The 23,682-nt window shown below is 46.1% G+C and overlaps 1 long non-coding RNA gene and 1 pseudogene across 1 annotated transcript; both read right to left on the bottom strand.

The window, feature by feature from the left end:
• Nucleotides 1–6,513: 6,513 nt before the first annotated feature.
• On the bottom strand, nucleotides 6,514–9,023 carry LOC140215424 (uncharacterized). The gene is made up of 2 exons (XR_011892373.1): nucleotides 7,754–9,023; nucleotides 6,514–6,700 (listed from the first exon to the last, which is right to left on the bottom strand). It is a non-coding gene; the product is annotated as an uncharacterized lncRNA (long non-coding RNA).
• A 4,774-nt stretch (nucleotides 9,024–13,797) lies between these two features.
• LOC126518654 (uncharacterized) lies at nucleotides 13,798–19,845 on the bottom strand (annotated as a pseudogene).
• Between the last annotated feature and the right edge of the window lie 3,837 nt (nucleotides 19,846–23,682).

Raw genomic sequence — 23,682 nt, 5'->3', positions numbered from 1 at the left:
CAGTTTCCGAGTACGCGAGAAAATGCGGCTTAAGATGTGCACCGGAAAAGTCGGAGCTCATAATCATTCGCCCCCGGAGCCGTTCCTCTACTCCCCCTATCACTGTGCACGTGATTGGCACACCGATACCACAGGTTAATCGTGCTCGTATCCTCGGCCTACGCGTCCAAGCGGATGGCAGGTCAAACTACACTGTTTCCCTTCTATCCAGACAGATTGAGCAAATTCTGGCCATGATCCGGAGGGTCTCCAACAGGCGCTCGGGCCTTCAAGAAGAGGACCTGCTGCGCTTGGTGGAGGCATACGGGATCAGCCGCCTTACATACCATCTCCCATTTCAGCGGTTGACCCAAGCGCAACAACTTCGCATAGACGCAATGATTCGCAAAGCGACGAAGCTGGCCCATGGCCTCCCGAACTATACTTCCACACACCGTCTCCTTAACTTAGGGACACATAACACACTAGGCGAGCTGCTAGAGGCACATTGGGTCAGCCATCGCCAGCGCCTCCTACTCACTCCTACTGGCCGCCATCTTCTCACACGGCTAGGATACTCTGTCCCACCCCTTGAGTCTGAAACCCGTCCAACGATCTTCTCGTCAACGATACGCCAAGCACTAAGTATTCATCCATTGCCACGTAATATGCACCCCGAGCATGACAAAGGGCGGCGCAAAGCCCGTGTACGATACATTGGCCGCATGCTTGCAAACATCCCGGAAACACATACTTTATACACGGACACATCACGCACTCAAGAGGGCTATACCTCGGTAGTTTTGGATGGCACCGAATCCCTGAGAGACTCTGCTGCAATGCGCGGAACAAATGCCGCTTACGGAGAAATTCTCGGTGTTGCTCTTGCAATTCGATACGCCATGCGTGTTCCTGAGGAAGCGTATATATTGACGGACTCGCAACAGGCATGCCGGGCGTTCTTATCAGGACATGGCATCCCGAGAGCGGCGCACCAAATTCTCTAACAGATCCCGCAAAATACACCAACCACACCTCCCCGCATCCACTTACTCTGGACCCCTGGTCATACCTCGCTGCCGGGTAACGAACGCGCACATTCGGTTGCCCGAGAAATTTCCCTCCGGGCGACTCGGCGTGGTGAGGCGACTAGTTCAGAGTGGGGGGATCCCTTGCTCCGTTACAAAGACACACTCCGTCATTATACACGCATTCGTCGCACCCACGCCGCACCACCGCCGTCCTTCTTGCGGGGAGGAAGCAGTGGCATTACGCCAGTTACAAACCGCAACTTTTCCTAATCTTGTCTCTCTCAATAAATTCTACCCACACTGTTATGCAGATCGTTGCTCTGGCTGTGGCAGCTCGCCCACAATCTTTCGCGTCACGATTGAGTGCACTGCAAACCTCTTTCCTCCCTTGCCAACTCTCCTTTACTCCCTACGCAACAAAGAGCTGTGGGACGATGCCCTCCGCGACGGACCTCCCGAGGTCCTCCGAGCTGTGATACAACGGGCTCGAAACATCGCCGGAATCATCTTAGGGACCCTGGACTGAGGGTTCCTCCCACACTGCTCTCGCCATTCAAATATTATTAATAAAGATGTTTTACTCTCTCTCGCGCGCGCCTAGTTTGCCTTCGCGCTAATGAAATTTACGTAGTACCTACCTTTCAAGTAAGCTCTTCAGTTCGCGCGGTCAGTTATTCCTAGCACTACTTTTTCTAGCAAAGTGTTGGGTTCGCGCTTTCAGCTCTGCTTTCAGCTACTATTTCCAGTAAACTGTTCGGTTCACCCGGCCAGCTCTCCTTTGAGCTAGTGTTTCCTGTAAAAGGTTGGCGCGGCTCGCTTCGCTTCGCACTAATGAAAATCACGTAGTACCTAGCTTTTATGTAAGCTCTTTAGTTCGCGCGGCCAGCTATTCTTTGCGCTACTGTTTCTAGGCTACTGTTCGGTTCGCGCTTTCAGCTCTTCTTTGAGCTACTATTTCCAGTAAACTGTTCGGTTCGCGCGGCCATCTCTCCTTTGAGCTACTATTTCCTGCAAAAGATTGCGCGCCTCGCTTGGCTTTGCGATAATGAAAATCACGTAGTACCTACCTTTAATGTAAGCTCTTTAGTTCGCGCGGCCAGCTATTCTTTGCGCCGTTTTTTTTATTCTGTGTGCGTTCTTTGGAGGAACAAAGACGAGGAAACCTGCCTGGAAGCGGAGGTATGCTAGGTTTGGAACAGGGACAACAAATGCATAACCGAGGCATCAATAGCGCTAACCACCAAAGAAATACACTTCCTGGATACACAGATTGATAGAACTCGCTATCTTTTTTATGGGGGGACGTTATTATGTCTTGCGGTTTTCGGGGCGCCACTTTTAATTTTGTGAGGTTGTGCATGGGTGAGTTTTTTATATACATATATGTGGTTCATTAGCAATAAACTTTCAGCGTGAGTATAAATTCATTGTGCGAGAACACTGACTCTGATACTCATTGCAAGCAAACGTTGGCTAACCAGGTTGCCACCAGTCGACAGCTGATAACCCAGAAGCTTAGGTGACACACCACAATGAACAGGGAGCCAAGGAGCAGCTGACGAAGACCCCATGTCCCCTTGTTGGCACGCAATTAACTCTAGTTATTTTAAAATAAACCGAGACGTCAGGCTACATTGCTTTTATAGCCGAATGCCTACTATTGTGTGAAAAACTGGTGTTGCAATAAATACTTTTTGCAGTGCTGTATGTTACTGTTGTGAAATAAATATATGTTGTTTGCCTCCACATCTTACTTTGCGATTGCACGCTTTTCTTAAGATGCTAATTTTGATGACAACACAAAGCGATCGAGTCAGAGGCTTGTTTCTGAAGTATACGTTTTCGTGTTAATTATCTGATTCGATTAAAGGGTCTGCAATGAAAAGAGTACGATTGCAAAATATAGGCGGGCTTTGAGAAGAACCGCACCACTGTCAAGTACTGGCAACGTCAAGAAAGAACAAGGCAAAATTCCAGAACACGGTAAAATTTCTGGAATTAAGTGCACTACAAGTTTGACGTTATCAACGGTAGAAAAATATTTTATAAAAAGCACAGTTTTTCTACCTGTATACGAAAACAAGGTTGCATCTCCCGTGAATGAAGAGCTCTTAATATTACAACGTGGAGCATTGTGTTTAAAGGGCTTATTTGACAAATCAATGACAACATTACAAGCACGCATTCGCAAATACGTCACTAGCCGCAACACGCGAATTTGTCAGCATGCTGCGGCTACTGGCGTTTTATCCCCGATGCGTAACGCGCAGCTTTAGAAATCCACATAAAGATTACCGCGCACACTTCGCTCCGATTATACAGACCAACCTGCAACCAGTAAGCAATGTTTACATTTGCTTGGTTGTGTATTTTGAAAGGACGCGAACGAGCACTGAGAAACCAACCTAAACACCAACTACACATTTCACCGGCTGTCAAGCTGCGTTCTTTAGCACACGCACAACCTCAAGTCTAGTTGGCAAGTAAACTGCGTTTTAAGCGAACTCATCAAGCACATGCAGGTATGTTTGCAGCTCCGCACATAGAACTTGACGCAAGACTACGTCCATGAAGCGACGCGGAGAGTTCGCGAGCGTCGGAACCATCACCGTACATTTCATGCAGTTCCGTCGTCTTACGCACAGCATGTCCATTACCGTGGATATCCCGATGTTACTTGTGATGTCCACTTGAAGAAGCACACAAATATAATTCAGTTTCGCCGGAAGGAACGCGAACTTCAGGAGGGAAATCCGGGTCTTAATCAACGCACCTTGGCACGCATCGGCGGTCTAGAAGGGAAATGGCCGCCGCCACCCACTGTTGCCGGCATAGCGCGCACCTTTGCGGTACTAGGGTCCTAAGAATGTGGGCTGCTCTGCCGTCCGCCGACGGGAGCGAGGACTGTTTTCCAATGACGGTGGCGGTGGCTCTGCGAGCAGTCATCACGCTCGGGGGTATGTGGAAAGGTGTAATGGTTCGAGGACTTACATATGGAAATGCGGTTGTTTGCTCGAAATCGGAGGCCCTATAACGTAAAACTATTCCAATATGTTTTTATTCCGATCTCCTGGCGTCAAATGTGCGTAACCACTGGCGCAAGTATCAGGCGGTCACCCACAGCGTTGTGTCAACCGACCAATAAAACGTTCTCCTCGTTCATATGAGGTCACTTTTGTTTGCTTGAAAAACGAATAACATTGCCTACACTGATCGGCTTGTCTTATCTAATTGGCTCACAAGAGGCAAGGAGTACGCTCAAGTGGAGAGGGCGTCGATGGGGCTGAGCCACTGCACTGAAAATTGATAACCGGGTGAAGAGGGTGGTGCCGGCGTCTGTGATTGCTCCGCTTTCCCTCACTTAGCTTACGGTGGCTCGTCAAAAATTGCGGCGGCATGCAACGGAAGCTTAAGAATGACGCTAAAACGGATCCTCAGCAAAGAAGAATTGGCAGAACGAGGTCGTAAACGTGCCGAAACTGCACGAAAACGTACTCATACTCTACAGCATACTCTCCAGCAGGTGCGAGTATATATAGCCAGTGGCTGAGCGATCGGCGGCAGCCATTTTTTATTCCTTTCGGAACGGGGAAGCCTGCGGCTATTCAGAAGAAAATTCAGTTTTGTTCGGCATATTAATGCATCTTTAACGCGTACATGGGTGCTATGCAGGATGCGCCGAGTTTGGCGAAACTCGGGATCTTCACGAGCTCTGGCGACACCCTAAGATGAAAGCACAAATGGTACCGAGACACAGTTTATCTTTCGAGAAGCCTCCAGTTTTATTGGTTTATCTAGATTCACTCTGGGTGGCTATCATTCCTTGGGCGTTGCCTTCTGGGCGGTCGACAAACTGGGACTCACGTGATCATACCGTCGGTGCATGGTCGCGCCTTCTTTCACTTGTTTGTCGTTCCACCGAGTGCATTACACGCACAAGTGAGTTATAAAACAAATGCATTTATTACAATATTATTAGTTAGTTTAACGTGGTTTAAAAGCATTTTAAAGCTTACAAGATGTACACTGAATGTGTATTCGACTAATTTGTAATTTAGTACGCTTCACATTATACCACGAGGGAACGCTGTGGTGGCGTCATCACATACATTCATCGGGCGAGCATGGCGGCTAAACATCGAAGAGGCCCAGTGTAAACAAACTCGTACAACGAACTTGCAGTGCGCGACGTAGTGATCAGGCTCGACGATGACCACTATTTCTTGGATAGTTCTGTTCCTCCGTGAGCAATCTTTCCGTGCACCCCAAAAGACTGCGAATAGCTTAGCCGATTTTACAGATCGCAACGCGTACTTACTGTTCACGGCACAATCCTGAACAAACAACTTATCCGGTGCTGTTTCTGTGAGTGCGCTGAGTTCCTCCACTCTGCGTGACTGCGAGTGTCACGAATATTGCATAGTGTGTGCAAAAGGAAGACAGCCGATATAGCTACGATGCGACAAGGAGGTGGTGCCGACGGTGGATCTCGCAACCAACACAGTGACGGAGGCATCGACAAACTGCAGATAAGTATATTTCTACTGTTTCATATTTAGCATAATAATAGTGCACGGATTAAGTCACTTTCGTAGTAACGAACTGAATATCCTCCAGTTTAAAAAAGGCATTGAGAGCCAATGAGTGTTCGTGCTTTTACATGTACGTGGGCCCGCGAAAATATGGAAAAGATAAAGGTAACATTCACTAACTTAGTGATATAACAGAAGTTCATCAGTGACATTCAGCCCGCAGAATCTATGGAAGAGTATCTTTATCCAGGTGAAATATCAATCGCAGGTACTGATATAAAGCAGGAAACTTATACAAAAATTTCATGGGTTGAACAGCACATGGGAGGCATTACCGAATCGTGATCGCCATGTTACCAATATCCTTGAAAAATGTTTAGAATCGTTGCATTCTACCGGTTATGCAATATGGGACATAAACCTGGAGGTAAACAAGGAAACTTGAGAAGTCGAGGACTGTGCAGAAAGCAAAGTAACAAAAATTGTTGGAGATAGCATTAAGGCAGGAAGACAGTGGCGTAGTAAACCGTAGCAACTGATATGCTAGTTGAGATTAAGAAAAAAAATGGAATCGGTGGGCAGGCCATGCACATCTTCAATCACTTGTTGCCAATTTATAACAGGTGATTACATAAGCGTGACAGAATGGATGTCAAGGAGAGAGAACTGCAGCCGAGGATGGTAGAAAATTGCGTAATGGGACAAAAATATGATGTTTGTAGGCATAGGATGCAATCAGCTCGCATAAGACGGGATTGTAGGGAGCGCCATTGATTTTGAAGTGAACAAAAATAGGTTTGTGGTGCTGACAGTAGAGACTCGTGAAGGTTCGAGGACACATCAGCTGTTGGCACACTAATAAACATTACAATTGGCTCTCAAAAATGCAACCCGTTATGAAAAATAAAGCAATGTTGTCCCGACAAGTTGTTTTATTATGCATACACTAAAGGCTTCCACAGTCAAGGGCAGTTAGTACCAATAGTGCAATGAGCATTTTTATTTGTAAATAATGGTTTATATGCGGTTGATTCATTCCAACAATCCACTTTTTTTGCAGCAAAACATTCTGCTGCTGGAGGCACTCAACCGCCTGGTGGCAGTAGGCGAGCGCCAGGCACATGCTCTTGAGAGTGTGGCAAGGTCCAGAGGGCTGCTCTGCAACAGTAGGATCAGTGCACTCACTGCTTTCCAGTCGAGCCCCCAGAACACACCTTATAAAGGAGCTTTCAGTTTATTATTTTGTTTATTATTCAAGAGCATAAATAAAATTATTGCAGTAAACATTCTGCTGTGCATATTGGGACACTTGTAACATGCACTTGATGTCTCCCCGATTTAAATGTGCCATTACATGCACATTCGATACCACATATTCTTTAACAATGTCATATATTTGCATGTACTAATTTTCACACAGCTTAAGTGCATGCATAGCTCACTTGTGATGTATCCATTTCATAGGCCAAATAATTGTACAGTTGTCCTTTTGTGTTGTATGAAAAGCGGCATCCTCTAGTCAGATACAACTTCACAAGACAGGAGAGGCCCCGCTCAGATGACCAAAGCGCAGCAGCCGATTGCCTCCACGTCTAAAGAAATAGTCCCTCTCCAATGAGCGGGTATTAGTGCATCCAGCGGCATGACGTCAGTGTAGAGTGTGTGCCAATTGGTGCAGGCTTGTGTTCACCTGCCGTTGAAGTGCAGATTCTGCGGCCTCCTAAAGTTGTATCCGACTATAGAATCACGTAATGCCTTGCACTGGTTGCATAGACTTTAGCAACTTGATAGCACACAATGATCAGGAACAGAAATCTATAAAGGCACCCAAGCAAAGCTGGCTGGCCACACTTCCTATGAGGGGCTGTAAACAGTTCTCACCAAATATTCCCATGACATCCTTGAAAAAGAGGTGGTGTTGGGCACTTTAGAATCAAAAACAGATTACAGTGAATGTTGTGTACCACGTTAAAACAAACTGAGCTTGGTTATCTGCACAGCATGTAATGAAAGCTTGTGCTTCACATAGGAAACAAAGTGCTCTGTCCAGTACAACTGTCGAGTTTGCTGTGGCACCTATTATGTCATTAGTGTCAACATACAAATTTTCAAAGGCCATTCATTTCACCATTATTTTTTATGATGGTTCTTTCAATCAGTGCTTGTATTACATGAGCAGGTGGATTTGAAAGCAAAGCTTTGTTTGCAAACCTTCAGACTTCCATAATTGTGTGGCAAGGCACTGGCATGGTGTCGAATAGCTCACACTTCCTCGGTCCTGCACCAAAGAGGCCCAATGCTCTATTTGAAGTTGAATCGCACAACAATTCGACGGCACACAAAGAAGAGTAACACACACAGCAGTGCGTTCTGCTGTGTGTATTTCTCTTCCTCAGTCCTGCACCAAAGAGGCCCAATGCTCTACTTGAAGTTGGACCGCGCAACAATTCGTTGGCACACAAAGAAGAGTAACACACACAGCAGAGCGTTCGGCTGTGTGTATTTCTCTTCTTTGTGTCCCGTCGAATTGTGGTGCAATTCAGCTTCAAGCTTCTATACCGATACAACGAGTCTTCAACCTCACCAATGATCTAGTTATTAAGCCACAATGGCGCACATCTTTGAAATGTCCCAACACGAATTAGCTTTCCAACAAATCACCACAAGCATAAAATTTTGCTGCACAGGTGTATGCACGTGCCATATTCTGTACCACTCAACTCGCAGGAATCAAAGGGGCAAGCATTAACCAGCCTTACTGCTGCCGTTACCATCATCATCATGACACCAATAGATAGACAGTGCTGCGTTTCAGTAAAGGGAGTGCCGGAGGGAAAGGCGTGACAGCGAGGCTTGAGGCTCACAATAAAAATAGCATTTACAAGACATGTTCAATGCCAAAATATGCTGCATATTGCTCATCCTACTTTCACATTGCGGCAAGCTTTTACACGTTTGAGCATGTCACAGTTTGTGTAATCATTGCTCTAAAGCTGTACAAAAGGTCTATTCGCTCTGCAATCTTTATTTTTATCATGGCGGGTTAAAGACCCACTTTTCATTGGCATCTGCACCACATTTCCCCCGATATGTAATTTTGCTTTGGTGGTTCACAACATCTTCACGCACACCGAGTTCTGCAGAGCATTGGATCTGCATTGTTCTACTGCTGAAGAATTAGAGCCCTATTATGAGACGAAAATATACGATTTGTCCATACAGAATAACGCTGCCCCCCCCCCCGAAAGAAATACACTGAACCACTGGCACATGCACCAACAGTGAACACAGCAAACACTCTGAAGTATTTTCTTCATGCAAGCCAGCACACTAAGATTCTCAATGCATTTTCATTTTGCCATATATGCATAGGCACAACCGGCTTGGCGCGACATCCGCATCTCGCACTGCAACAAATTGTGCAATGCCTTGCTGTTTCATAGTGTGGCCGATAGATGACGCATGACCAAAATTCAGCATTATGCATACTAAGTAACTTTACTAAGTACTAAGTAATCTCATAAAAAAAACCCAAGTTCTTTATGAGATTAGCATTCAAGGGGTACTTCACACAATTTGTGATATCCATTTATCTATTTATACTTCATTAACCTCTTTCCCCAAAAAAGTGAGGCATTTGGAAGGCACCCTGAGACAAGTAGAACAATCGGTAAAAAGTCAGCAACCAGCGCAAAAGTCAGTATCATAGGCTGCCGCATGTGTGACGTCGGAAACACAAAATTTAAGTCGGCTACAGATAAGTGACGAATTTGGCAATATGGTGCGTCTAGACATTGCTTCAATGCTAATCACAGTAACGCTGACATGAAGGCACCTTAATTCCTACGTACGTTGCGTCGACACACCCGACTACGTTCGTAATGTTTCCGCGAAGAAGCGTTTTTTTTTTATAAATGCCCGCTCAGCCGCAGTCTTCGGGAAAGGCAGCCACCGCTTCCGCACTGCCGCATCAATGAGCGCATCAGACATCTCTGACACAGAGGCTCACAATAGTTTGATGACGTCCAATGTAACGCTCGGCGCCGACGCTTCCCTGAAAACTCCCAGTCCCGTAGAAACGGAGGGCGCAGAGGACTTGCTCTTCAACGGTGAGCGAATGAAGCCCGCCACGCTGTCTCCACAGACGAGAGTCTTTGCCTAGCTCGTCACGCAGCCAGCGCACTGATGTCTTCGACAGGCCAAAATGACGCTGAAACTCCACGGCGGTCATGTACGCGAACGGGTCCAAGTGGTCATACTGCCGATTACTGCCGTTGGATGCAATGACACAGGCTGCTGCTGCCGCCGCCATGTTCCCGAGTTGAACTCGGAGGGGGTTTCGCGATGTACGAGTTTAGCACGAGTTCGCCTGTCAATCAATGCCAGAGGTCACGCCCCGCGCGAGGCATCTAACTCTTGTGCGCGCACCCACCACGGTTGGGCCACGCCCAACTTATCTTTCGGCAACAGCGACGCGGTGCCGAGCTGAGAGGCATCAACAATATACACCACCGACATAAAACACGCACAACACACTGTCATTGGTGATGTACTGCGCACTACTATCAAAAACAAAGCGTTGATCGCTGGCTTCTCGGGCTGAGATGGCCCCACAGCACGGTTTCATTGCCTGAATTGTGGCGACGTAGCGCACAGTAAATAATTATCGGCACGTCACTGTAGCTGCTTGCAAAGCGTCGATGCGCCGAGGGTGACGACGATGCTGAGGAGTGCGTATCGCAGCAGTCGTTTGAGATGGCTGCTCTGTCATCGGTGATATGTCGGAGCCACAACGTCGTAAACACGATCGGCGTCCGAGAATCGCTCGCTCTTCTAGACCCAGTGCAATGGCATTTCTTCATCACAAGCACTGCGCACTCAACAGTTCCGCCACCTTCCTCAGTTCGAAGTCTCATTTCATAGCCGCACACAAGAGCCCTCATCTGCCAAAATGCGATTGCTGCGGTGTCGTTACGATATCCTTCTGCGATCGCTGCTGGCTCCAGCATAAGTAATCCGCAAGCACCTTGGTGCGCACAAAACACTCAAATACTGCGTACATGCGCTCAGAGGCACTTTCACTGGGCAAGCGATGACAAGCGATGAATTGTGTCGATGGGAAGCACGCACTTCTTCGCAAAGCATCGCCGAGGCTTCGCGCACAAAGATATACTGGTACATTTTCACTAAACTGCGTCACTACGGGCACTACGGACCACCATTTTGCATCGACAGCCGTTGCTCCCGTATTTATGACTAGTGTATCGTTCTTAGTTGGTCAAGCGGGGGCCTTAAGGCGCCTGCGATGAACAGCCGTACCACGGCGCTGCGTTTCTATTCCCCTAACAGAGAAAGAGTGGTGATCACTGACATTATTGAGAATAGCACTGTAGCGCCCCTAGGCGACTTCTCACCGTATGAACTGCCTCGTGCGTGCGACCCGCTTCAATGTATCTGCTTCTAAGCTTTCGCCTCACTGTCGCCACTCGCGGCAAGAAGTGCAAAGTTTAATAATTTGCTCGATCTCCGTTTGTCATCAGAAATTTCTAGCATTCAAAACGAAAAACAGACACTTAAAGAAACAAAAATGTTCGTTATGTTATTTGTTGTATTTTAACGTATTTGTTTGAGCGAAAGTGTAGGCGCAAGAATGCGCCGCATGTACCCTGTTCGCATTCGATCGAGGATATAAAGATAGTTGCCGAAAGAGGAGGCACGCCCTTGACGCGCCCGGGAAAGGCGTGGCAAGCGGCTCACGGCAAGTCTGCAGACAGACAGCGGGACAGTCACGGTATCGCTAAGTTGCGATAATCCGTTGATAACAATGCGCGGCGCTGGCGAGTTTCGTTGTGCAGCTGTCTACGCTTGAAACGTGGAAGCAGCGTGCCGCGCAGGGTGCGCTCATGTTGTCATACGCGGCTTTTTGTCTACATATTTTTTTGCCTGCAGCCCTTGCGCGTTTCACGCTATCTCCGTTCACTGACTGCCGTCGAGCAAACTCGGGTAAAACTCGGGTGAACGAGAAACTCGGCGCATCCTGCATAGCACCCCATGTCACTTTGACGCGGTGAGTTTTTGCAATTTTGTGACGTCGCGGGACAGGCAGGTGAAGTAGGTGTAGCCCAAAAACTTTTGGCCAATAGCCGAGGGCTGATGGCGAAAAGGCGTCGAATCACAAATAACTATTTTTATTTTGTTCCGTTAAATCATGCATAATCAGTGTGTAGACGTCATATCAAATGGGCAGCCATCGCTGTTTTCATGACGTCGCGTGACAGACAGGTGGAGTGGGGGTGGTCAAAAAAGGTTTTCACCAATCGCGGAGTCCTGATTACAGAATTGGAATAGAAAAGTTTGGAATATATTTATGTTATAGCGCCCCAGGGGTACAATCAGGACTCGATGGCAACCAAAGGTCGGTGGGACGGCTCGCACTGGGCGCTCACAGGAAGGCTACAAATGAAGCTGCGCAGGTGATATGGGCTGGACTAGTTTTGAAGTGAGGGAAGCTCGCAGTAAAATTAAGTATGAAGAACGCCTGAGGAATAGGGAAGAAAGTAAATGGACTGAGAGAGTGTTGAGGTATCTGTACAGGAAAAACTTTGATTCATGCACAGTTGTGGAAAAGGAATAGGAAGCTTACCAGCAAATACGAAGCCTGTAGGGTGGTCAACACAGCAACAAATAACGTCAAGCGGAAAGTCAGAGAGGCTGAAATAATCTCATGGGTGGCGGCAATGGAAAAAACCTGTCATGAGTAACTACTTAAAAGAAAAGAACGAAATCAGGAAAGAAACAATTTACGATTACTCAAAAGGAAGCTCATTACTTTTCGAAGCGAGATCACACGCCTTAGAACACACACCTATAAAGCGAGATATAAGAAGGAAGAAGAAGCATGTGCTTGCTGTGGTTAAGCTAGGGAAACTATGGAGCATGTTTTATTAGAATGTGAAGATGTCTGCCCAGCGGTCGATTTAGGCACCACTGGCCTTGAAGCCCTTGGGTTCAGTGGGAGCAGTGGAAAAGTAAACATGCCCGAAATAGGGATTCGTAAGAGGCGATTGGAGGATTGGTGGAAGAAAAGTAGGGAAACGACAAAAAACGGAGACATACAATAGCACAGTTCGCAATAGGGCATCAGAAAATTTGGTTGTGGGAGTTCCTAGTAGTTTGCTTTTCTTTTTTTCTTGTTTAACCTAGGTAGGACATTAGGCAGTATAATAACAAGAGCTTGGTGCCGCAACCAACCTTTTCGTTCCAAAGGGGACGCTCATAACATCCATCCATCCATGCTAGGGCGCGGCGCTCGGCCGAGCGTCTGCATGTTGGCGAAGCGCGCTCGTGTGCCATTATTTTCTTTTAATATATAATTGTCTGCCGCCGCGTACTTCTGCCGCATTAGAGCCATATTTATTACGGGTGTGATCAGATGTTTTAGCTGCGTAACGTGGTATTCGTTCCCGAAGCCTTTTTCTGAGCCACATCACAAGCAAGCCTGTGGAGTGGAGATACGATTCTTCTACCTTGCTCTCTGACTGTATCAAAGCAAATGAAAGTAAAACAATGACAACTTTGTTCATATAAACCAAAATTTTATTGAGCACAAGCAGTAATGAAACACTAGAAAGCATTTTCCTTAGAACACAAAGCGAACGGGAAGCCTGGAATAGGTTGAGCACTGAAGTTATTTATTCATGCCATACTACCAGCTTAGTTAAGGCCGGAGTGGTTAAAAGTGAAATAACCATCATGACGTACAGGTGCGCCTTTGGCATAGTACAGGGCAAAAAAAATCAAATCCATGCTCGTTCGAAACTTATACAAGGTAAAACGAAAGTACACTTCTAGTTAAAGGGCCCCTCACCATGTCTGCCCATTTTGAGCTGACAAGCGCAGAGCATACATTGCGCGATTACAAACGTGTCGGCCAAGTATTACATCGCTACGCGCCGCGAAAAGATCTGAAATTTCCATCCGAACGCCGTCTCCCTCTTCACTCGCGGCGAATCCGCCCGGAGAGGGACAGTGACGTAGTCGGACTCCTGCGCCTGCGTAATCGTATCCGCAGTGTGACGTCGTTCGTGTTGACACGTGACTTCGAGAATTATTCAAGACAACGTCTGTTATCTGTGCGATCTGTTGCTTGAATTTACGAATTGAAGTTTAGAGAAATAATAAAACACACGAACAGAATGTCTGCCTGTTTGTTGTTTTACTTCGCACCGAAGCAAGAGAGATGTACTTCCGCTTCGTCTGCTTGTTCCCACGGTAGTGCGGTCACGTGCACAGGTACCGAAACTATGCAATTTTCTACCGTGTTCCAGCGCATGACCACGCTCTGCGATCCGCTTGTGCTGCCTCAGTATTCGCGTAGCACTGGATTATACCACTAGTCATGTTTCCTTGTGCACAGCGCGCAAAATCGTGCGCTGCGCCAACGAGACAGCAGCTCGCGCGCGACGCCGTCGGCGGAAGTGCGCAGCGCCGAAAAAAACGCGAAGAGCGAAAAAAATGAAGCCGGGGCCTGTGACATATGTGTCACGCGATCCTCGAGGTCCGATATGAGAGAATGCGGGGAAGGAATTTCGGTTGCGTAGGCTAGACGGGGCGAGTAGAGAGAGCGTCTTGCTTGGCAGTGGAGCCCGCCTGCTAAAATCATGGGTTCGCGGCACTGAACTATTTCTATCTCGACTATTAATGAGCCGATTTGAAACATTTTTGGGGCAGAAAGCTCCCTAGAGGACACGTAACAACGTCCAGCGTATAACGAAAATTTGCTATGGGGCCTGATGAGGAACCCTTTAAGGGTGAACAAGAACAGTGAGCGAAAACAGGAAAAGCAAAATATAAAGACAAGAATGAAGAACCTTTAGAAAACAGTGTAAACAAGTTACAGCACACAACAACCGATAAAACGGCAAGAGGTTCGTGAAGAAGAAAACTTATAGAAAGAAGGCAATTACAACACCGCTGAGCGTGCGTCTCAGATGTGATGCAATTGGCAAAATGCTGTTATTTGCATCTTCTCATTTTCAAATGCTTCAGATTTTCTTTCTGTGCTGCCCTATCATTATTGCGAGACTTCGTGAAAAACCGGAGACACAGAAGAGTGTAAAACTTCACTATCTCACGAGTGATTTCCTGTACATCTTCAGGGCAGGCTAGTGCAGGAAAATGCACCTGAGTGAGAAATTCAGCAAAGCCAAGCATGCTTTTCTCATGAAGTCTATTTAAACTGAAAAATGTGGTGAAACTGTCTTCCAGGACAGTAATAATAATTCTTAGAGAGCCTGAGGGGTACAGCAAGCCTCCATTGTCACACTGCGATGTGAAGGTTGAAGCTTCATTGTTAGCTACAGCTCTCTGCTTTTCAACTGTCAGCAACAGCGCATATTGCTTACATGAGGTCTTTAAGATCCTCCCAGCCGTATACCCTGCTATATAATATATGAGGTTGTCATTTTTGCAGTCACAAGAGCAGTGTGGTCTGACAAAATGCTTCTGCGCAAAGCACAACATTCCAGCGCACTTTCAGCATCACCAAATTTTCCTGCATCAATCAATTCGTCCAGTATCGCAATCTGATTTTCTGGTTTCCCCTTGGGAACAGAAACCAGTGCTGTGACAAGTTCTGGAGCACGGTTTCCTGATTTAGGTGGTTTCGCAATGTTATAAAATTCAAGTGAATTGATTATAAGTAAAAGCTGTGCAGCAGTAGGATAATCGTTGGTTCCAAAAGATCGCCTGACAATGGCAAACAAATTTGTCCTTCCTCAAATTTGCAGTAAGTACATACTTGTAGCCAATGCTACTGAGGCATGAAAGCAAGTTCAGCGTGCTTTCGATTGTCCCTCGGAGGCCCTCGGCGGTATTTCCGCTAAGAAAACCGCAAACTATTGCTTTTGCGTGTTCTTCCCATTTCGTCAGATATTCCAGGAACTCCTCAGAAACACGTAATTCGGTGATTGCGTGTACAAACCCGCTTTTGGAATACGAGCAGTCATTATCCTTATCAGATCGCTCATCTTTTTTTTCACGAATTGCTCAGTTGGTTGGACAGCTCCATAAGCACTTTCTTAGTGAGAGCGATAAAGGAAGAGCCCCTTGATTACTCCGTCGCCAAATATTTGGAAAGCTGGGGCTACTCTCAGTTTTTCGAATGAATTGGGATGGACTGCTGGTAATCTTTGGCATTACTTTAAGTGAAACGCTGTTATTATCCTTCTTCCAAGCTTCTTGTATGGGCTCTACATGCGCGCGGCCTTCAGGTGCGTTGCAGCCGCTAGCGACAAATGCGTTTCCAGCATTTTTAATTAAATGGGCAAAATCTGACAAGTGCAAATGACGCGCTGCGCCGACTGGATGACAAGCTTTGCATCGTGTGCCTATGGCATCACCTGCGTGAAAACACGATTAATTTTTTTAATTGTCCCATTACACGAAGAAATATCAGAATTCAGTTCATATGCTACCTTGTACATCAAACAGCTTCCACATTGATCTGTTCCAGCTGGCACAATCCTATGTGACATAGTACACAAAGAGGTCAGCCCCTTCACAGAGGATGGTTGCTTCTACAATAATTTTAGCCAAGGTATCGGCTTTGATCTTGCTTCGCGATGCAGTCTCCAAGGATCTCGGTCCATTTTCCTAAGTGGAGACCACAGAACATTATTTCAATTCAATAAAGCCATATTCCATTACATATACACGCACAAAACAAACACCTAACATGATATCTTTCCCTGGAAAGGCTGAAACAGAACCACCATGCCGTAGCCTGACAACTGCTGCTCCTGAGTCTCAGCTGTGAATTGTGCCAGATCAACGAAGCCCTCCAGTTCACCTGGAAAATATGAATCAAAGGCTGCATATGAGGCAAGTAGATATAATATCAATAATTCAAGAGGTACGTAAAACGGGTCTTACCACATGATTTCACATCCAGGTGTTCAGACAGTTTTATCTCGTCGAAAACAATGCCTCCACGGCGAGAAAAGTCATTCATGTGTTTTGTCTTCTCTGAGAAGGCACTGAACACGTTCGGGTTAAAGCCGTATCCAGACTTTAAATTATTGATGCGTTTCTGCAAGCATGTCCGCCCTGGCAGAGCCAGTATGTTGTGCCGCCTTATCTGTTCATACAGTCTTGGACTTCGCATTCGCATTAAAATGCATTCTAGTAGCCACTCATCAGCATACATTATTCCCTTCGTCGACTTGCGCTTTGCAGCTTCAAAACTAGCTCGGACAGCGAGCTGTTGTTTACAGGGAAGTCAACTAATTATTTTCTCAAACTCTGTTATTGAGAGTTGCTGATTGTCTATTTCCATTTCTTTCAACTACTTTTTGCACCTTCACCACATTTCGCTTCATCCGCCATCCAGCACGAGTCTTCGCAGCACGCGTTATCTTAGCAGAATTCGTTGTTTTCTTCTTTCTACGGGTCGCTGCATTTTGAGTCAATTTCCGCAGATATTTGCAAGCTTTTGCAAGTCACTACAGAGCAGTTTGCTGCAGTAGCGTGCCAACTATTTCTCGAGTAGGGGGAGGGGGCAAACCGCAAACGATCTGACCTCTCTCTCTCTCTCTCCACACACACACACACACACACACACACACACACACACACACACACACACACACACACACGCACACACACACACACACACACACACACACACACACACACACACACACACACACATATATATATATATATATACCCGCCTCAACACGTACCCGCCTCAACACCGACGCCAGTCAACATGACCGCAAAACTCGCTATGATGCATCCCACCGTGTCGTTTCCTTCCACTCTGGAGACGAAGTGTTACTGTGGACCCCTATATATATATACTGTGGACCCCTATGTGTGTGTTTGTGTGTGTGTGTGTGTGTGTGTGAGTGTGTGTGTGTGTGTGTGTGTGTGCGTGCGTGCGTGCGTGCGTGCGTGCGTGCGTGCGTGCGTGTGTGTGCGTGGTGCGTGCGTGCGTGCGTGTGTGTGTGTGTCTTGCGAGGCAGCTGTTAAACCTCGACGGTTTATTTAGCAGGTCGCGCGCTGAAGACGATGACGCTGGCCATGATTATGAATATATACAGATGAAGAAGAAGAAGGAGTAATATAATGCTCACATAATTTCCCCCGTGCGAGGAAGCGGCCAACCTGGCCGCTGGTTATGGCAGCAAACGCTGTATGAAAGGCTTTAAACGCGAACATGCACAATCTCTGTGGCACGGCAGCGGCCGTCCAAAGCCGCAACAACTGGAGTGACACGATAGTGAACTGGCGAAGTCTGTTCCCGAACAATGTAGGACCCTATGAAACGGGACTGAAATTTCTCGCATAAGCCAGGAGCGCGAACTGGGGTCCACAGTAACACTTCGTCTCCAGAGTGGAAGGAAACGACACGGCGGCATGCATCATAGCGCGAGTTTTGCGGTCTTGTTGACTGGCGTCGGTGTTGAGGCGGGTACGTTGGCGACACCAGGCAATGCGCGAAACGGACTGCTCACAGATTGATGTGGACGACGGCACGGGGACACCGAATAAAGATACGTCGAGGGTAGTGATCGGTTGACAACCATACACAAGGAAAAATGGCGAGTACCCCGTAGTGCGTTGGACGGGCATGTTGTATGCGAAAGTGACGAATGGTAGAATGACATCCAAATTGGTGGGGTCAGGGTTGATGTGCATTGATATCACGTCGGACAGCGTGCAATGAAAGCGCTTTGTGAGACCATTAGTTTGAGGGTGGTAGCTGGAATTCGTTTCAAGGATGGTATTCGACGCACAGAGAACATCGTCAAGAAGTTTAGACAGAAAGGTCTTGCCGCGGTCACTCAAAAGGACACGTGGGGCTCCGTGCGGTAAAAAGGTGGCTTCCAAGAAAAAGGCTGCAACCTCCGCTGCGGATCCCGAAGATTGTGCGGCTGTTTCAGCGTACCGCGTCAAGTGGTCGACAGCTGTGACGATTCATCGTTTACCGCCGGTGGATAACGGTAGCGGTCCATAGAGGTCAATACCAACGGCTGCGAAAGGAGCTTCAGGACACGGGACAGGTTGGAGCAGTCCAGCCGGAGGTGAGGTCAGTCGTTGGCGGTGTTGGCAGAGCGAACAGGAAGCCACGTATTTCGCTGCGCTGGTTGCAAGTCCAGGCCAAGAGAAGCGGCTGCGATTTCGCTCATAGGTTTGATGGAAACCAAAGTGACCGGCAGTGGGATCGTCGTGAAAGGTTTCTTTGTTTGTAATGAATAAACTTGATTTGATTTGATTTGATTTGAAAGACGACGGAGTAATATAGTGCTCACAATATATATATATATATATATATATATATATTCTGAGCATTATATAAGTGAAACAGCCTTGAAATGCGTCTGTCAGTTATGCTTATTTTTAACAGACATAGACAAATTTATCAACCACACATGGTGAACCACTGGGGCGCGAAAAATTGTTTGAATTTGCATGTATTTCTTGCAGCTATGTAAAATCCCACGATCATACATGGACAAAACGCTATGACTGCCTGACAGAGGTGCTGGATCCCGCCCAGTAGGAGCAGTACAGTGCACATAAGAAATGCGCATTTGCCACAAACAATTGTAATAATTAAACAAATAATTGTAGGTGATGTTTCAGCCTATATCATAAATGTATCGCTAGTTTACGTAATAGTATTATCGAGGTTATACGCAACAAAGTACAATCGACATAAATTACTTGCAACATTCACAAGAAGAAACACAGAAGATGTGTCCTACCTTGGGAGAAAAGTTGCAATAAAAGTTTCAGTTTCTTGTGACAATATTGCATACTATAAAAAGTTGCCCGCTTATGTATGACTATTCCGTTTGAAACCTTGCGCACAAGTAATGCTTTGGAGCACTTGTTCGAAATTTTTAAAAAGCCAGTAATTCATCAACAACTCTTTTTCCGCTAGATTTGATATTGGTTGAGTTCGCAGTTCTCCCAGGGCGGCGGCATAGATTCTCTGTTCGCAAAATACATTCTTAAAACTCCAGATCGCTTGCATACGTAATTTACTACAAATGCCCTAATTAATCCCCTGTCTTTGAAGTTTACCTGCATGTCGCCCATAGCGCACGCCCTTTATTTTCGCCAATTATAAACAAAATGTCTTGTTTGGTTCACTGAGGCCATCGCTGAAACCCAGTCGGAAGATGCTATGATGCCTGAAAATAGGGAAAGAAAAATGACGGCTCAGTAATTACTTACAATGCTTCTAACTGAACCAGGAACCCAAAATTTTTGCCACACATTGCAGTTACCATGTCTCCCGTCCACTTTCCAGAAAGTATAAAGCTGTTGTACAATACAGCTATGTCGGGACACTGGGAAGCATAGCTGATAGCAACCATATCACCCGCTCTAAAACTTGAATAAGGTTTTTTTTTTACAATAATGGCTGTGTATGATCCAACCGTACTTAACTTCGCACAGAGGGTTTCCATAGCGTACCACCAATTTTCACTAAATTTGGTTTTGCTGGCTTTTATAGTCTTGCCAGGAGAGCGGGCTCAATCCTCGCCCGCTCGTTAGGCACGCTCATAACACTTTACAGTGCTTGCATACGTAATTAATTGCGAAAGCCACAATTACACCTGTATTTTGAACTTCATGTGAACCTACTCTTCACCCATTAGCTTGTCCTTGCAGTCACCGAACAAAACGAATCTGACTCCTTTTTTTCAGTGAGGGTACCAGGCGAAACGCATGAAAAACCATGCATGAAAAAAGTAAGAAAATAATAAACATGAGGGTTCAATAATCTTTCTTAACGCTTCTAAATAAGCCAGAAATGTTACACTTCAAACGCTGCCTTCAAAGTATAAAATATATGAAACGCACAGTTCTCTAGGGACATTGGGAAACCTGGCTAATAGCAGCAGCGTAATACTCTCGAACACTTGCTGACAATTTTTTCACGCTGTATTTGATTAACACGCATTTACCTTCGCACATGAACTTGGTGGATTGTTCCGCTTATGTTCGCTAAATTTGACCTCAGTTGTAGTTGCAGTTATGCCAGCGCAGCCATCTAAGTAAAACCGCCCGCAACGCTATCGACCACTTGCAGACATATTCTACTGGAAAATGAGCATTTAACCCACCCATGTGAAACATTGCCTACACATCGGCCATACCATGCCCTAATATTTCGCAGATATAAACAACGCGCCTTCTTTAGCTGCCAGAGGACACCGGAGACATAAACTACGAATGATGCACGAAAACACATGGAAAAGTGGGGGTTTAGTATAGCTAAACTGCAACACTTGAATTTAAAGCAGGAAAGAAAAAGTTTCGCCACGCATTGCGCCTAATGTTCTCTCTAATGTCACAGAATTTCAGCCGTCTCTCATGGTGTTGTTTTAGCAGTCTCGGAAACACCTCGATTAGCGGCAGTATGACGCCCTGGAGTGCTTCAATGAGCAACTTTCTACACAGCTATATTAAATCTACACAGAATAAACATTTATCGCTGGTCAGTCAGAACACTGATTCGCACTTCGAATAAATATAAACACCATGCCCCGCGTGTAGATATACATTGCCGAAGATACCGAGGCAAAACTACTAAATGCCGAGTATAACGCATAAAAATTGGGAGAAAGTGACTTTTCAGTAAATATTTTCAGAGCACGTAAGCCGCCTACACAGTGGAAATTTTCGGTACACGTCACTAAAAAGTGGCCCTCAATCTTTGAAAATACGAAATATCTGCTGTTATTGCTCCTGCCGGAAAACAAGCAATAGTCTTGCTCTTATTTAGAAACAGCCTGAGAATAAATTCGTGAAAGTCAGAAGTGACACATGCCTTTAAAAAAAATTCAAGTCAGTGTTCGTATTGAAATGGCTCTGCACGTTCGACCAAGGTCATTTTCACGAGCATATATCTACGATAAATCGTGATTACACGTTGAAATTCGACAGTTATACCTGTAAGAGGTTTGCTTAGATTGTTTATGGTGATAATATACTGAGGCTGCAACACTACCTAGGCTACCTCCAGACAGAGATTAAAGAGGTCCATTTGATAAATCAACGATTACATGCCGTAAGGCACACCAGTCGTTAGTAGCGGCTGATTGTAATACTTTATCCGGACCTTCCCCTCGCCCGCAGGTTAAATGGACACGGGAACAGCGCTTGTGGCACCACGCCTAATCGCCTTGTTTTCACTATGCAGGTCTTGCTTTTTATCATCGTCGGGTGGTCGTCCTGCTTATCCCGTGAACCCGCACCGTCCCATTTACTTGTGCCAGCCTCAGGCATGAACGAAGCCTATTTCAGCGATACGCCAGCCGCGATACCGACCTATTCGCTCGACGTTTCCTTCGGCCTGCCAGCCACATCGACACAGCCATCACCAGGAGAGGCTGATTTAAGCTGCCGACCCATCGACCTACACTTCAGTGGACACGGGAACAGCGCTTGTGGCACCACGCCTAATCGCCTTGTTTTCACTATGCAGGTGCGTATAATTGCCTCTCTTCATGCTAAAAAATCTGATAACCGCTACCTGGTACTGTTCCCGTGTCCACAAGTGTTATTTGACACAGTGTACGAATGTTTTCATGTTATCCTACTGTTATTACGTTCGGGGAATGTCGAGACTAACCCTGGACCTAACACACGTTCTGAATCTCTGCTTGATATTGAATCGCTTCCTTCTGATCCTTCAGAACAAATGAACGTTTTATTCAAACTGCTTAAGGATCTGCACACTCGATCGCTTCAAAATTCCAAAACACAAGCCGAACTAGCTGCTGACGTAAAGTTAATCAAAAATGGCCTGAAAAACATTGAAACAAAAATTACTGGTCTCCAAAATCGCTTGGATTTACTTGAAGAAAAATTGAAAAACGTCGACCAAGTAACCAAAGCAATCTCAGAAGTAAATGACAAGGTAAACAGTACGACCTGTCGCTTGGAAGCGCTTGACTTACGCCTCGTTGACATTGAAGACAGATCGCGCCGTGATAACCTAATATTTCGCGGTATCCCTGACACAAAAGAATCATGGCAAGAAACCGAGACCAAGCTAATGTCAACGATTAAATCATTCTTCGATACATTTCCAGATGACGCCCTCCATCGCGCACATCGCCTCGGCCCTTTCGATCCTCACAAGTGTCGCCCCATAGTTGCAAAGTTTTCACATTCGAAAACCCGGGAGAAAGTGTTCGCGCTGCGCGATCAATTCAAACAAAATAACCTTACTATTAGCGAAGACTTCTCGGTTCCCACCCGCGTTGCTCGCAAAAAGTTAATCGAGTTCGGTACCAGTCACCCCGGTTCCCCCAACTTTAAACTCCGCTACAATAAATTGTTTCTGAACAATAAATGTTATATTTACGACGCATCTACCAATAGTGTCCGTGAAAGAGCGCAGAGTGCATCTGGCACATTACAGAATCATTCGGTTCCACTACGTGCGTTACAATAGGGAAGCGTAAGGGGTAGTGGCCTAACATCACAAAAAGCTTTACCTTACTTGCCTATTCTTTTTACAAATATAAGAAGTCTTGTGAATAAATTTCATTCTTTATCTTCGGCAATCGACACGTGCGATGCAAAAGTTATTGCCTTGACAGAAACTTGGCTTCCTGCACATGTGCGCGATTATGATACTTTCTGTGGCGCCGGCAATTTCGCTGTCTACCGCTGTGACCGATCTGCACGTCGAGGAGGAGGCGTCCTTCTCGCAATTTCTAAAGATATTCCATCAGTTCATATAAATATTAACACTGAACTTGAAACCACGTGGGCTTGCCTAACTCTCGGTCACACAAAGATAATCCTCGGCGTTTGCTACCGCTCACCCTCGTCATCTGCCACTTTCACGGAACAGCTACACGATGCTATTAATCTAATTTTTTCCCGTTTTCCTACAACACCGTTATTCTTACTCGGCGATTTTAATTTTCCAAATTTAATATGGAATACGCATCCACCCACCGTAAAGCCTTTTTCCGTTCAGGCTAAAGATTTCTGTGAACTGTGTTCCCTATTTTCATTTTCCCAACTTGTGACTCAGCCTACCAGATCATCAATCAGAACCGCTAATACGCTTGATTTAATCCTAACTAATCGACCAGAACTTG

This window comes from Dermacentor andersoni, chromosome 1 (assembly GCF_023375885.2).
Source record: "Dermacentor andersoni chromosome 1, qqDerAnde1_hic_scaffold, whole genome shotgun sequence".
Lineage (NCBI taxonomy): Eukaryota > Metazoa > Arthropoda > Arachnida > Ixodida > Ixodidae > Dermacentor > Dermacentor andersoni.
Note: the sequence above shows the minus strand (reverse complement) of the source record. Positions and strands in the feature narration are given on the sequence as shown.